Here is a 13,307-nt window from a genome sequence, read left to right as displayed (position 1 = left end):
GCACCAAGCGGTGGGATAGTGCCTAATGCACCAATTGACAACGTAGGTAGTGCCACGTGCTTAGCGGTAGGATGCGAGTGGTATCCCCACAGTCATAGGGATGAGCTTAAGGCAACATTTGGAGGGATAACAAGGTCGGCAAGATAATGGTATAGCGATGGGCATGGGGGTGTCAAGATAGTGGGAGAGAGGCAAGGAATCTCACTTGAGGCTTTCTCACAAGCACAATGGGGGAATACACACAAAGGTGGAGGCTGAAAACAGTTTTCCTCTTCTTAGTTGTGAAAGCCAAAAGAACTCAAGTACAAAGAAATAGAAGAATCCTATATGTGGGTCTCAAACCAAACTCAACTAACTAAGGTGGCATAATAACTGAGCCACGAACTAGTGTAGATAAGGATAGCTGTCATCCAACTATTATTCGTGGGTGGTGTACCAATCGCATCTGTAGCTAACAAGTCACTGACATAAATGCACGGTCACCCTGCCATATTGCGAGTGGAGCTCGATATCTCAACACTCCCCCTCGAGCTCAATCCCAATTCCTGCACACCAAGCAGGTCTCTGAACTTGCGCAGCTTCTCTGTGCCCAATACTTTTGTGAAGATGTCAGCTACCTGATCCTCTGTGCTGACATAAACTAGATCAATAAGACCTAGTAACACTTTCTCCCGCACATAGTGATAATGCACCTCAATGTGCTTTGTTCTAGCATGAAAGACTGGGTTCTTTGCCAAGTGTATACTGCTCATGTTGTCACAATAAATGACAACTGGCCCATCTGTAGACTGATGCATATCATAGAGTAGCTTGTGCAACCAAGCTACCTCACATGCAGCCATTGCTGCACCCCTGTACTCAGCCTCTGTGCTCGACAAGGCAACCGTAGGCTGTTTCTTGTTGCTCCAAGTGACTGCAGCACTCCCAAAAGAGAACACATATCCACTGGTAGATCGTCTATCAGAAATACCACCAGCCCAATTAGCATCAGTGTATCCATGCAACTGTATCTGAACCCCAGCCTCATAAAATAGTCCATACTGCAATGTGGACTTCACATACCTGAGTATGCGTCTAGCCGCATCCAAATGTGGTTTCCTTGGAGCCTGCATAAACTGACTTACCAACCAAACAGCATAGCTCAAATCTGGCCTGGTAATAGCCATGTAAATCAAACTTCCTACAATGCGTCTGTACATAGTAGGTTCTTCCAGAAGCTCACCTGCATCTGCGCTCAACTTCACATTCTGCTCCAAAGGAACTGAAATAGGCTTACAGCTTGTCATCCCATATTTGGATAGCATGTCCAGTCCATACTGCCTCTGCAAGAGCTGTATCCCACTTGGTGATCTAATCACCTCAATGCCCAAGAAATAACGTAGCTCTCCCAAATCCTTCATCTCAAACTTCTACCTCAATAGCATTTTCACATGAAGGATATCTTCATCACTATCACCTGTGATGATCAAATCATCAACATAAATGACAAGCAGCATAATCCCTTTCTCTGTTTTTCTCACATAGAGTGAGAAATTTGCCTTGGAAATCTGAAAGCCAATAGTGACAAGATACTATCCTATCTTCTCAGACCATGCTCTAGGTGCTTTCTTCAAGCCATACAAGGCTTTCTTCAACCTGCAAAACAACTCAGGATGAATAGCATGAACATAACCTGCTGGCTGCTCCATAAAGACCTCTTCTTGCAAATCACCATGCAAGAAGGCATTCTTTACATCCATCTGATGTAAAGACCATCCCTTTGATGCAGCCATAGCAATGGCTGCTCTTACGGTTGCCATCCTTGCAACCGGGCTGAAAGTTTCTTCATAATCAATGCCATATGTCTGTGCATACCCCTTGACAACTAATCTTGCCTTGTATCTATTCACAGAACCATCTGCATTGTGCTTGAACTTATAAACCCACTTACAGCCAATTGCATTCTTGTCTTTAGGCAAAGGCACCAATTCCCATGTAGTATTTGCATCCAAGGCATCCATTTCTTCATCCATGGCACATTTTTCATTTCCCATGGCTTGCTCAAAAGAAGTGGGTTCTGGTTCCTATATCACTTTGACCATATAGGCATAGTGAATGGCTGTAAATCCATCATATTTCAGCCTATCCACAGGATACCTAACCCTGGTAGACCTACGCAAAATAGGCTCACTTCCAAGTGCTCTCAAAACATCCCTGGTCTTCCTTACTCCAGGTGTAACAACAGAAGGAATACCCAACTCATCATCAATGCTCTGCTCTGAGCCACTGGATTCACCATCCACATAAGAGTGACCTGCATTCACATCAAACATGGGCTGATTTACCTTCTCTTTTCCTTTTCGTGATACCTGCGTACCACTATCTGCATTGCTTTGAGGAGATTCTCCTGATCTCAATCTACTTGTCCATGGCGAGGTATGTGAACCACTACTAGAGGACACTGCAGGTCCACTGATATTTTGTGATTGCTGCTGTGAATTCTATGCAGCATTACCATTTTGTGCATCTACATCAATCATCACATTTACTGGTTTATACCAGCTGCTCATCTCATCAAAAACAACATCTCTGCTCACTGTAAACTTACAAGTAGAGGGGTTATAGCATCTATACCCTTTTTGCTACAGAGAATAACCAATAAAGATGCACTTCTCAGCTTTTGGATCCAACTTGGACCTCAACTCATCTGGCACATGGACATAGGCAATGCAACCAAAAATTTTCAAATGAGAAATATCTGGTTTCCTACCAGTATACCTCTCCTCTGGCGTCATGCCATGTATTGCTGCAGTGGGAGTCCTGTTCATTATATAAACTGCTGTAGCAACTGCTTCAGCCCAATAATAATCTAGTAGATCTTTTTCATTTAGCATAGCCCGAGATACCTCTCCAATATGCCTGTTTTTCCTTTCTGCAATTCCATTTTGCTGTGGGGTATGACTGCATGAATATTGCTGCTTTATACCATGCTCATGCAAGAACCTTGCAAACTCATTTGAGAGGTACTCTCCCCCTCCATCTGACCTTAGGCATTTTATTTGCAGGCCTGTTTCTTTTTCAACCATAGCTTTGAAAGCTTTGAAGTGCCCAAACACTTCACTTTTCTTTTTCATAAAATACACCCAAAGTTTTCTGCTGAAGTCATCAATAAATGTGACAAAATAGTGACAGCCACCAATAGATGCAGCTTTAGTAGTCCACACATCAGAGTGGATTAATTCCAATGGCTTTTTACTCTCTTGAACATGCCTAGGAAAAGGTTTCCTTGCCTGTTTCCCAAATTGACAGGCTTCACAAACCTTGTGCATTTCTGCAACCTTGAATTTAGGCAATCCTGCAATAATATTTTGGCTTGCATTGATTTAAGTCGCTGTATATTAACATGACCAATGTGTTTGTGCCAGATATCAATATCTGCAACTACACCGGTCCCATGTGCAAACATTGCTGCACTCAATTCAGGCATGTCCGCATCCAACGTAAACATCTTGCCCTTCTTCTTTCCTTTTGCTATCAAGCGACCATTATGTTTCATATCCTCAACAAAGCATCCATGAGGATTAAATCTGACCTGCAAGCCTTGCTCAACCATCTGAGCAACAGAAACCAGGTTCTTGGTGATGTTCGGGACATGAAATACATCAAACAAGTATTTCTTTTTCCCATCCTGCATAGACAAAGGAATTTTGCCAATCTGCACAATAGGATGTGTAGTATCATCACCAGTCTCCACAAATCCTGGTTTTTCCATTTTCCTGGCATCCTGCATCCATTCAGCATGACCTATCATGCGGTTTGATGCACCTGAGTCAACATACCACACATCATTGCTTTCTTCTACACTTGTCACAGAATTTGTCATATGCTGCACCATAAACAAATGCTCATTTCTGTCATCACCCTGTCTACTAGAGGATGCATAATTGCCTTGTTGCAATTTTCCATTCATAATGTCATTCTGCTTTTTGTAGCAGTCTTTAGCCATATGCCCCATTTTACCACAGTAGTAGCATTCAACATTGCTGTTTGCATTTTGGCCTCTCTCCCTTCCACCACGACCTCTTTGGCTCCCCCTGCCTCTAGAGTTACCACTCTTTAGAAATTAGAAGAGCAATCAACTCCTCAAAATCAAGAAATTTTTCATGGATGGCAATGGATGTCCGGAACTATGCATAATCCTTTCCTAGACCATTCAAGGTCACTGAAACTAAATCGTCATCATCCACTGGCGACCCAATGGAAGCAAGTGCATCCGCAATTTTCTTCACCTTCATGTGGTAGTCATTGATGCTCATATTTTCTCTCTGCACATTGTGCAGCTCCTGCTTAAGCGCATTTTCTTGGCTTGCGTATTTGTGTTGTACATTTTTGCCAAAGTATCCCATGCCTCCTTTGGCGTACTTGCATCTTGAATGTGCACAATCATGGAGTCCGAAATACTGATAGACAGCCAGTACATAACTTTCCTGGCTCTCTCATGCCATCCTTTGAATGCCTGCATTTCCTGTTGATTGGGAACATTAGGAAGAACAGGTTCTTCTTCATTTCCTGTAATGAACTCCCAATAGCCTTTTCCCATCAAGAAATTCGTCATTCTAAACTTCCATGCCTGGAAGTTGTTCTTGTCAAGCTTTTCAGTGACAATCTGTGAAAGAGAATCATATGCCATTATAGAACACTGCAAAATATTCTGTCACTGCAAAAAACATAGCTTTTGCCTCACACAGGCAGATCTACAAAACTGACGAAAGTGGTATTTCACCACACAGTCACTTCCTAGTGATGATTTTGCATCAACAGGCAACAAGCATGAATCTGCAACTCCCAATGTCTCTGCGCACAGGCATACGATGCAATTTCTGCGGCAACTTTTCACTGACCTGCAGAACAATGCTCGCACAGCAAAAACAGGGCCTTTTTCTGAGTGCCTGCGGAGAACTTTCGCCTCCAAAACGGGCCCCGAAATGACCTCGAATTAGAAAAATAAAGTCACCCAGGGCTACGTCCTATCCCGCAGCATATAATGCCCTCTCGCCACACCACGAAGGGCGTCTCAATCTGAGACAGTGCACTCTTGCACTTCTGGCTGTGCTACCTGTAGAGATTTGCTCCCAAACTCGAAAAAGGAAAGCAACACTAGTCCTCTTACCAGGACACTGCGAACTTGGTTTGCTTTCTTGAGCTCCTTACCACGAACAAGGCTCTGATACCATGTCAAGATAGTGGGAGAGAGGGAAGGAGTCTCACTTGAGGCTTTCTCACATGCACAATGGGGGAATACACACAAAGGTGGAGGCTGAAAACAATTTTCTTCTTCTTAGTTGTGAAAGCCAAAAGAACTCAAGTACAAAGAAATAGAAGAACCCTATATGTGGGTCTCAAACCAAACTCAACTAACTAAGGTGGCATACTAACTGAGCCATGAACTAGTGTAGATAAGGATAGCTGTCATCCAGCTATTATTCGTGGGCGGTGTACCAACCATATCTGTAGCTAACAAGTCGGTGACATAAATGCACAACGGTCACCCTGGCATATTGCGAGTGGAGCTCGATATCTCAACAGGGGGTAGCAAGATGGCAACGGTTGCAGGGATGAGCTTACAGCATTGGTCAACGGGATATATGGATTGGCGGGATATGAATATGGCCATGGATGTGGGGATAATTGAAGGCACCAATCGGCAGGATAAGGTTATAGCAATGGTCATGGGGATAGGCACTATGGCCAAGAGTCAACGACTGTCAGACCAATGGGATAATTAACTCTTACACACATTTAATTAGGACGGTGGGCTAGACCATGTTCAAAAGTTAGGTCATGGGGATATAGCGCTATAGCAATGGGTCAATGACATTTGACAGGTGGGATATGGCTGTGGCGACAATCGATGGGATAGCACTAAGCCACCACCCATGGGGATAGAAATGTGCTATGTCATTGATTGGTTTTTGATGATTTTTGATAGATTTGGAGTTTTTGTTCAGGGTTTTTTGTGCTAGGGGGATGCTATGCTATCTAGTCTACCTACTCAATGAAAAACACTTGAAAGAAAAACAACATTTGAATGCCAAATGTAAGATTTCTTGAGGGGTGATTGTTAACACACAAAACAACTTGAAAATTAAGCTTAATTCTCCATTCTTGGGTTGTTTTTTGTGATATTTGAAAACATACACACCTTAGCAATCTGAGAAAATACCTTCCTATCATCTAACAACTCAAACAAATCTAAAAAACAAGCTTACTAAGCTCAAAACTACTCTACAACATGAAATGACATTTTTCTGCCTCTTTTCCTTCCAACTCACACTTCCTTCCTCATTCCTCAACTAAAACTCCACTAAAAAGCTCCAAGTTAAGCTTGAAGCCTTGTGCAATGGGTAGATTATGAAAGAAAGCAAGTGCAAATGCAAATGCAAAACCATGTCTCCATTCCCCGACAGTGGTACCAAAAATGTATAGGCTCAACGATGACTCACATGTCGTGGGGATGTTGAAGGGATGCCGTTGGAGCCTCCACTCCAAGCTACTTCCTTGTGAGAGCAATGCAAGCATGAGCCGTCCACTTGTGTCACGCAAGTGGCTTCTAGATTGTCGCAGTGTGTTTCCATGAGAGAAAGAGGAAAAGGGGAGATGGAAGAAGAGAGGGGAGAAGGGAGGGAGAAGGAGAAGGGGAAGAGAGAGTGAAGGGGGATGGAGTGGCAAACACAAAGGCATTGCAAAGGAGACAAGATGACACCCAAAGATACTCTTGAAAGACAAGAGGGAGCTTGTATTCCAAACTTGTGCATACAATAATGAAGACCAAAGTCAACCATTTGGTCTTTTATACGTCACCTTTTGAAGGGAGGGCCAGCATACAACAATGAAGACCAAAGTCAACCATTTGGTCTTTTATACATGTCACCTTTTGAAAGGAGAGCCAACTCTTTACCTTTTAGCATTCTCCATTTCTTTACATTAAAAGGATCTTGGTCCCGTAGGGTGCCAAGGCATATTGCTATCCTTTCCGTCTCTCCCTACTGTTAGAAATAGCACTTGTGTTAACCATATAAGAGTGCTTGGGACAAGCCTAGCATTAGGAGGTGCTCCTAACTAGCTCCCAAATAGCAGTTATGTTAGCCTCGTGCCTCTAAGCCCTAAGCTATTTGGGACTCAAACCCCCTATGTGAGGCTCAAAACTTGGAGTGGCAAGGCCGATATTGGGCTACTTGCGGCTTGAGCCCCGTGAGGCAATTCACTACACTAGCCACATTTTGTGGCAATTTGCAAGTGGAACCTACAACCTGTGACTGTTAGGGTCCATGGCTGCAACTATTGAAGTAAATCCTGAAGCCTAATCACCTCTAATCATTGGTTACCCTACATTCAATGACTGTACTCCATGGATGTTAACACCTAATCACCTCTAATCACTAGTTACCCTGCATCAGCAGGTGACTGTACTTTGTTGATGTTAACAACACAGTCCAATACATAGCGAACATATAAGTTGAAGAGAATTGATGAATTCCAAAAAATAATGGTTCTCATGAGAGGTCTCACAGACACTTATAAGGTTGAGGTGAAAAGAAATTCTCCTAAAACCTTTGAGGAATAAATTAAGTATGCCCAAATATTCGACAATACGATGGGGAAATTCAAAGTTGGAACTTCAGAGCAAACAAGTTTTGTTCCTAAGTTCAACAAATTTTCCAATTTAAAAAGGAAGGGGCACTTCAAGAAGGAGGTTCCTCGAGTACCACCTAAGAAACCTTAAACACAAAATTATCCTCTCTTGAAGAAAGAGGATTATGAAAGATTTTGTGTGTGAAATCGTGGTTCAAACGGGGTCCGGTTTGGGTCCCAAACAGGCAAGATATGGAGGGTTAAATTGGGGTGGAATGTGGCCCTTGGGGGGGTTTTTAGTCTTTGGGTGTGAAGGAACCCTAGGCTTAAAGAGGCCCTTAGTTAGAAGAGAACCAACCCTAATTTAGTTTAACTAACTGTGCTAGTCAAGTCAGTTACTCTAACTAGGTCAATTCAGTCATCCTAACGAACCTAACTACTAGTTAAACTGCTTAGGTGAGGTTAACCTAACTTTGCTGACTAACTACAGTTAGACTAACGTAGAGTAATACTAACCTAACATAACCATAGTGAAATTAATTAAACCTCACTTACCAAGGATTAGGGTTAGTTTTTTTTTTTTTTAAGGGGAGGGACGTCGGGCGACACTAGGCGGCTGCAGGAGGGAGTGGTAGCTAGAGGGGGCTTGATCTGAGTGGAGTGGAGTAGACCATAACTTTTCATGGTTAGCTCAAATCTCTCTTCTGGAAAAAGGTGAAATGATCAAAATTGCGAGCTCTAGGCATTCGTGTCCATTAGCTTGGAAAAGATGTCCATGACCACCAAACTCCAATGTGAGGTGCATTATCTAATTATTGTGTTTGAGACAATTCTAGCAAAGCAAGAGAAAAGCCAAGTAGAATTTGTTGCTTACTTCTCATAAGATGTAAAGGTAGCTCGTGCCTCTTTCATAGGAACATGCTTTAACCACTTACAAACATCCTCTATGGTATTTTGTTTGTTGCTAAGCACTTCAGAAATAAGAGGATTGAGCATATATGAAACTCTTTGTATATTTTGAGGAAAATCTGCTATAACATTACTACCACAAAAAAAAAAGAGTATTAGCTTGTTGGGTTTAATCAAAATACGAAAGTATAAAGCCAAGGAAGAGGTTGCATCAAACCTGAGTATGGCTATAATGACTTTGACATTTACCTCTTTCTCAGGATTCAAGAGGATGAAAATCTCCTCTTCACCAAATTCAAAAGTATCACGTTGTCGTCGAATTAACAACATAGCATTAAATGAACTTCCAATCTGTTGCAATAGAGTCAGATTTTCATGACTCATCTTACCAAGAGAGTGGTCTACATTGTGTTCTTCTTCACTTGCTATGTCTTCTACATCCTCCTTTTTCTATAAAAATATAAAAAAGTTATGAAATTTACACATCCCAAATAAAGGCTTAAACAAGCATAGACGTATAAAGATAAGGTTTCATACATGCTACAATGTAGTCATATTTTAAGTTTCTTTCCCAATGTTAACAATGGTGTTTTCATTAGACTAGTCTCTTCTCCTCTTGGAGGAAAATATTAAAAAATTATGAGATTTACATGTCCCAAATAAAGGCTTAAACAAACATAGAATTATAAAGATAAGGTTTCATACATGCTACAATGTAGTTATATTTTTAGGTTGTTCCCCAACATTAACAATGGTGTTTTCACTACACTGAGTCTCTTCTCCTCTTAGAGGATGTGTTGCTACTTTACTTGCATGGTCTTCCTTAATGGTAGCAATTAGGCGTTGAATACTCTCAACCCAAAACGCTAGTAGATTAGCCTCTGTATATGATTCCATTTTGGCAAGTGACTCCAAATCAAAAATTTCACGAAGGAACAACATGCAGTTTCAGGCAACTCTCCACCCACAATTATGCCCATCTTTTTGCTCCACTGGTAGATGTTATTTGAATTCTACTTGATCTTATTGCTCCCTGGTTGTTCTGATAGTAGGATACTAGCCGATATGCAGCACTGTCCATAATGACATATGAAAGAAATTAATATGTCATGATCATAAGATATAAAATAATAAAGTAACAAAAATATTAAGAGAACAATTACCTTGGGGAGTTGGCATGATAGCCTACCATTGAATTCACAAACCACAAATGGTTGACTTTAAGGTCCCAAGCAATTAGACTCCAATGTGAGCTACACGACCAAATTAAAAACGATTATTGTTTGACACAATCTTGCCAAAGAAATAGTAAAAATAAAGTTGGAGTTGATACTTACATGATACAGCATAAAGATGACTCACACCCTATCTAAATCCAAAGGGTTTAACCAAAGTATAAACATCTTGTATCATCTTTTGAGAAGAGCTAAGTATAGAAGAAAGGAGGGAATCGAGCATGTACACATGATTATGCACTGTGCTAGGAAATTGAGATATAACTACACTGCACCAACGAATAAACAAATGTTAGCTCATTAGATTTAATTAAAATATTGAAGTAGCATTTAAAAAAAAGATAGCATCAAACCTGAGGATGGCCAGGATAACATTGTCATTAACCTCTTTTAAAGGATTGGAGAGGATTGAAACCTCCTCTCTACCAAATCTCAAATACTGGTTTCAAAATGACCCTAACATTAAATGAGCTTTCCATTTTATCCAATGCAACCAAATTTGCAGAATGAGTCTGTGTCATAGCTTGTATTCTATGTTTGCGGTTATTCTACTTTTCTATCGTGTCTTCAAGGCTCTTCTGCTCATGGATTCTACAAACAAAGTTAGAGGTGCTTGCATTACTAAAGTAGAAGGGACTTCATCCATTTCTTCTCCCTCTATTGCATGCAAACAAACATGAAAGATTAGATTCATTATCTTTAAATTTAAATATTATTTAAAATTTTGTATTTAATGTACAAATAGAGAGTTCATACCACTAAGTATTGTCATTGTGGCCTTTTTACATAACCCTACGAGCCATAATTATCATGGAAGGCATCAGCATCTTTCTCTTCATCCTCCAACCTCTCTCTGATCGGGTCATGCGATTCCATCTCTTCATCATTATCATGTGAGACATTATGATCTTCAAGGTCATCATCCATGTCATCAGTCTCCTTATGCTCTACCTCTTTTTCATAGCCTATGGTTAGATGCACTTGAAGCTGAAAACAGGCCATGAAATGCTTGTTTTCAATAATATTTGTGGAGTATCCTCTTTTGAGGAGATCCTCAAATAATATTAGGGGAGAAATGGGGTCTCAAAAGGGCCTCCAATTAGTGTTTCCTAATTTCAAGGGGTTAGAGAGAGACTTGAGGTGTACCAATGAGAGTGCTCCTTTGTGTGGGGAAATGGTATGTTGATGTGTATAAAAGGCCATGTTGAGCATTTATGGGTGGGTAGACATCTCACCCATGGTTTAGACCTTGATCTTCACTCCTAGCCACCATTGATCTCATCTACAATCCAAGGGATACATTCAAATTTGGGGTAGAACACTTCCAGCCATTAGATCAAGGTCTAGATCCAAGAGATACCATCAAAAGATAAAGGGATTAAATCTAAACCCTTGAAAAAGGAAGGATCTAATGGATGAGATCAAAATAGAAGGCGGGTCATTTTTAGCCATCCATCAAGAAATAGATCCAGGGGTGGATATGTAAGTAAAAGGCACTAGAATCTGTACCCTTGATTCCATCAAGATCTAATGGAGGAGATAAAAGGCTCTCAAACTAGAAGTCATTTCAACTTGTTAGATTGTCTAAGGATCTGTGTTCTTTCCTCTCTTGTTTCAAAAGTGAGAATTGTGTGAGCTCCTTCCTGTCTAATGTCAAATTCTACATCTCCCTAGTCAATTCTTGTTAGAGATTTGCTGAGTTTTTCAAAGGTCTCACTCCCACTGTCTTCTGCTATATTCCAGTTGTCTAGTAGTCCTCCAATCCTTATTTTCTTTGAGTTGAGTTGCCTTTCACCTTGCTCCTTTACTTCCTTATGGACTTGTGTACCTAAAGAGCTCTTTATCTCTCCTTTGAAATTCTCTTGAATCTCTCCCATAAGCTTCTTGTGCAACTCTTTCATCTGAGTAGAGACTAGCTCCTCATCTAAAACTACATTAGGAAAAGGATTGTTGAGTTTGAGCTCAACAGTTTTCACTCTCTCTTCTAGCTTCTAGAACCTATTTTTTAGCCCACTATTCTCCTTCTTGAGAAAGAGAACCTACTATTGAAGGAGGATGACTTCATTCTTCCTAGTATTGGGCAAAGATGATGCTATTGTTGTAGCATAGGAAGGTTGCTTTTTTGCTTTTCTGTCACTCATTGAAAAAATGATAGACTGCCAGGACCCCCTATTTGCGATGCTAATATCGCACAAAAAAAATAGAATTTGACTTTAACCTAGAAGGAAAAAATGTAGTTTACTTCTAAGTAACAAAATTTCTTTTTACTTTGAAGTAATTCAAGCAAACCTTGAAAAGTTATGCTTGATTCTTTGTCTATGAAAAAATTAGTCTGGAGTAGCAGCCTGGCAAAACTTTGCCTAAAGGTGAGAAACGGCTAGAGGGGAGCTTCTAAAGTTCTTCCTGAGTAAGATTAGCTTGATGGTGACTGTAAGCTTGAATCTAACCCCCTAGTCTAGGCCATGGAGTTCAGCCCAATTAGGAGTAGGAGAACGGATAAAGAAGAGAAGGGAGAAGAGAAGCTAAACTTACTCCTAATACCTCATGGATTGTAGAGGAACTTACAAAAACTCAGCTAAAGAGCAAAGCCTCAAAGCTTGCAAAGGTGAAGGGAGCTAGAAAGGAAGGAAAATGGACTATCTACTGAGATGGCAAGGCATTGATCAAAGACTTCAAAGCAAAACCAATAGACCCTCAGTCTATAACTGATGTATGATCTTCATTTGCTTTTTCTATTTTGGTTTCTCAGATGTACTGATGGAACCAGTTGTACTTGAAACTTTATGTACATCCAGAGGAGAGAGAGAGAGAGATTAAGAGAGAGAAGGACAAATCCTAGCTACCGTGGCCACCAGAGTATTCTAATTCATTGATTGCCTAGCTGCTCATGAATGACTTTTTAGAACTAATGTTCATAGTATGTGCTAATTTTGTTCTAAAAAGTCATGAATGACTTTTTAGAACTAATGTTCATAGTATGTGCTAATTTTGTTCTTATTCTTTAGCTTCCCAATCTGACTTACTTCATAACTGGTAATGTATCAAGTTGGACAAAATGTGTTAGACATTGATGTGAGATACTTGTGAGAGATGATAAAGGTTTTAATTCTAAAATACAATAGTTCATGTTGCATTTTTTTGGATTGCAATGTTTAAATTATAATTTCTAGCACTATGCCCATGCCCATGCCCATGCCCATGCCCATGCACATGCACATTGCATGCATGTGTGCATGCTTGTGCACACACACATGCACCCACACATGTACACACACACACACACACACACAAGCACACGTGCATGCATGCACACGCACGTGCTCGCACACATGCATGCATGCACATGCACACATGCACGAGCACACAAATGCACACATGCACTTACATGTGCATACACATGGGTGTACATACACACATGCATGTGCATGGCATGTGTGCGTGCGCGTTCACACATACACACACATATTTGTACATTGCAAAGAGAGTTTGAGAACCTATTTATTGACGTGACTTGTGGAGAGACTATGACTTGAGGAGTGACAACATTGTTTG

The sequence above is a fragment of the Dipteris shenzhenensis genome, chromosome 14 (genome assembly GCF_047967505.1).
Source record: "Dipteris shenzhenensis isolate YYH24624 ecotype China chromosome 14, Dip_SZ_1.0, whole genome shotgun sequence".
In the NCBI taxonomy this organism is placed as follows: Eukaryota; Viridiplantae; Streptophyta; class Polypodiopsida; order Gleicheniales; family Dipteridaceae; genus Dipteris; species Dipteris shenzhenensis.
The sequence above is the reverse complement of the archived record's forward strand: the minus strand, read 5'-3'. Positions refer to the sequence as shown.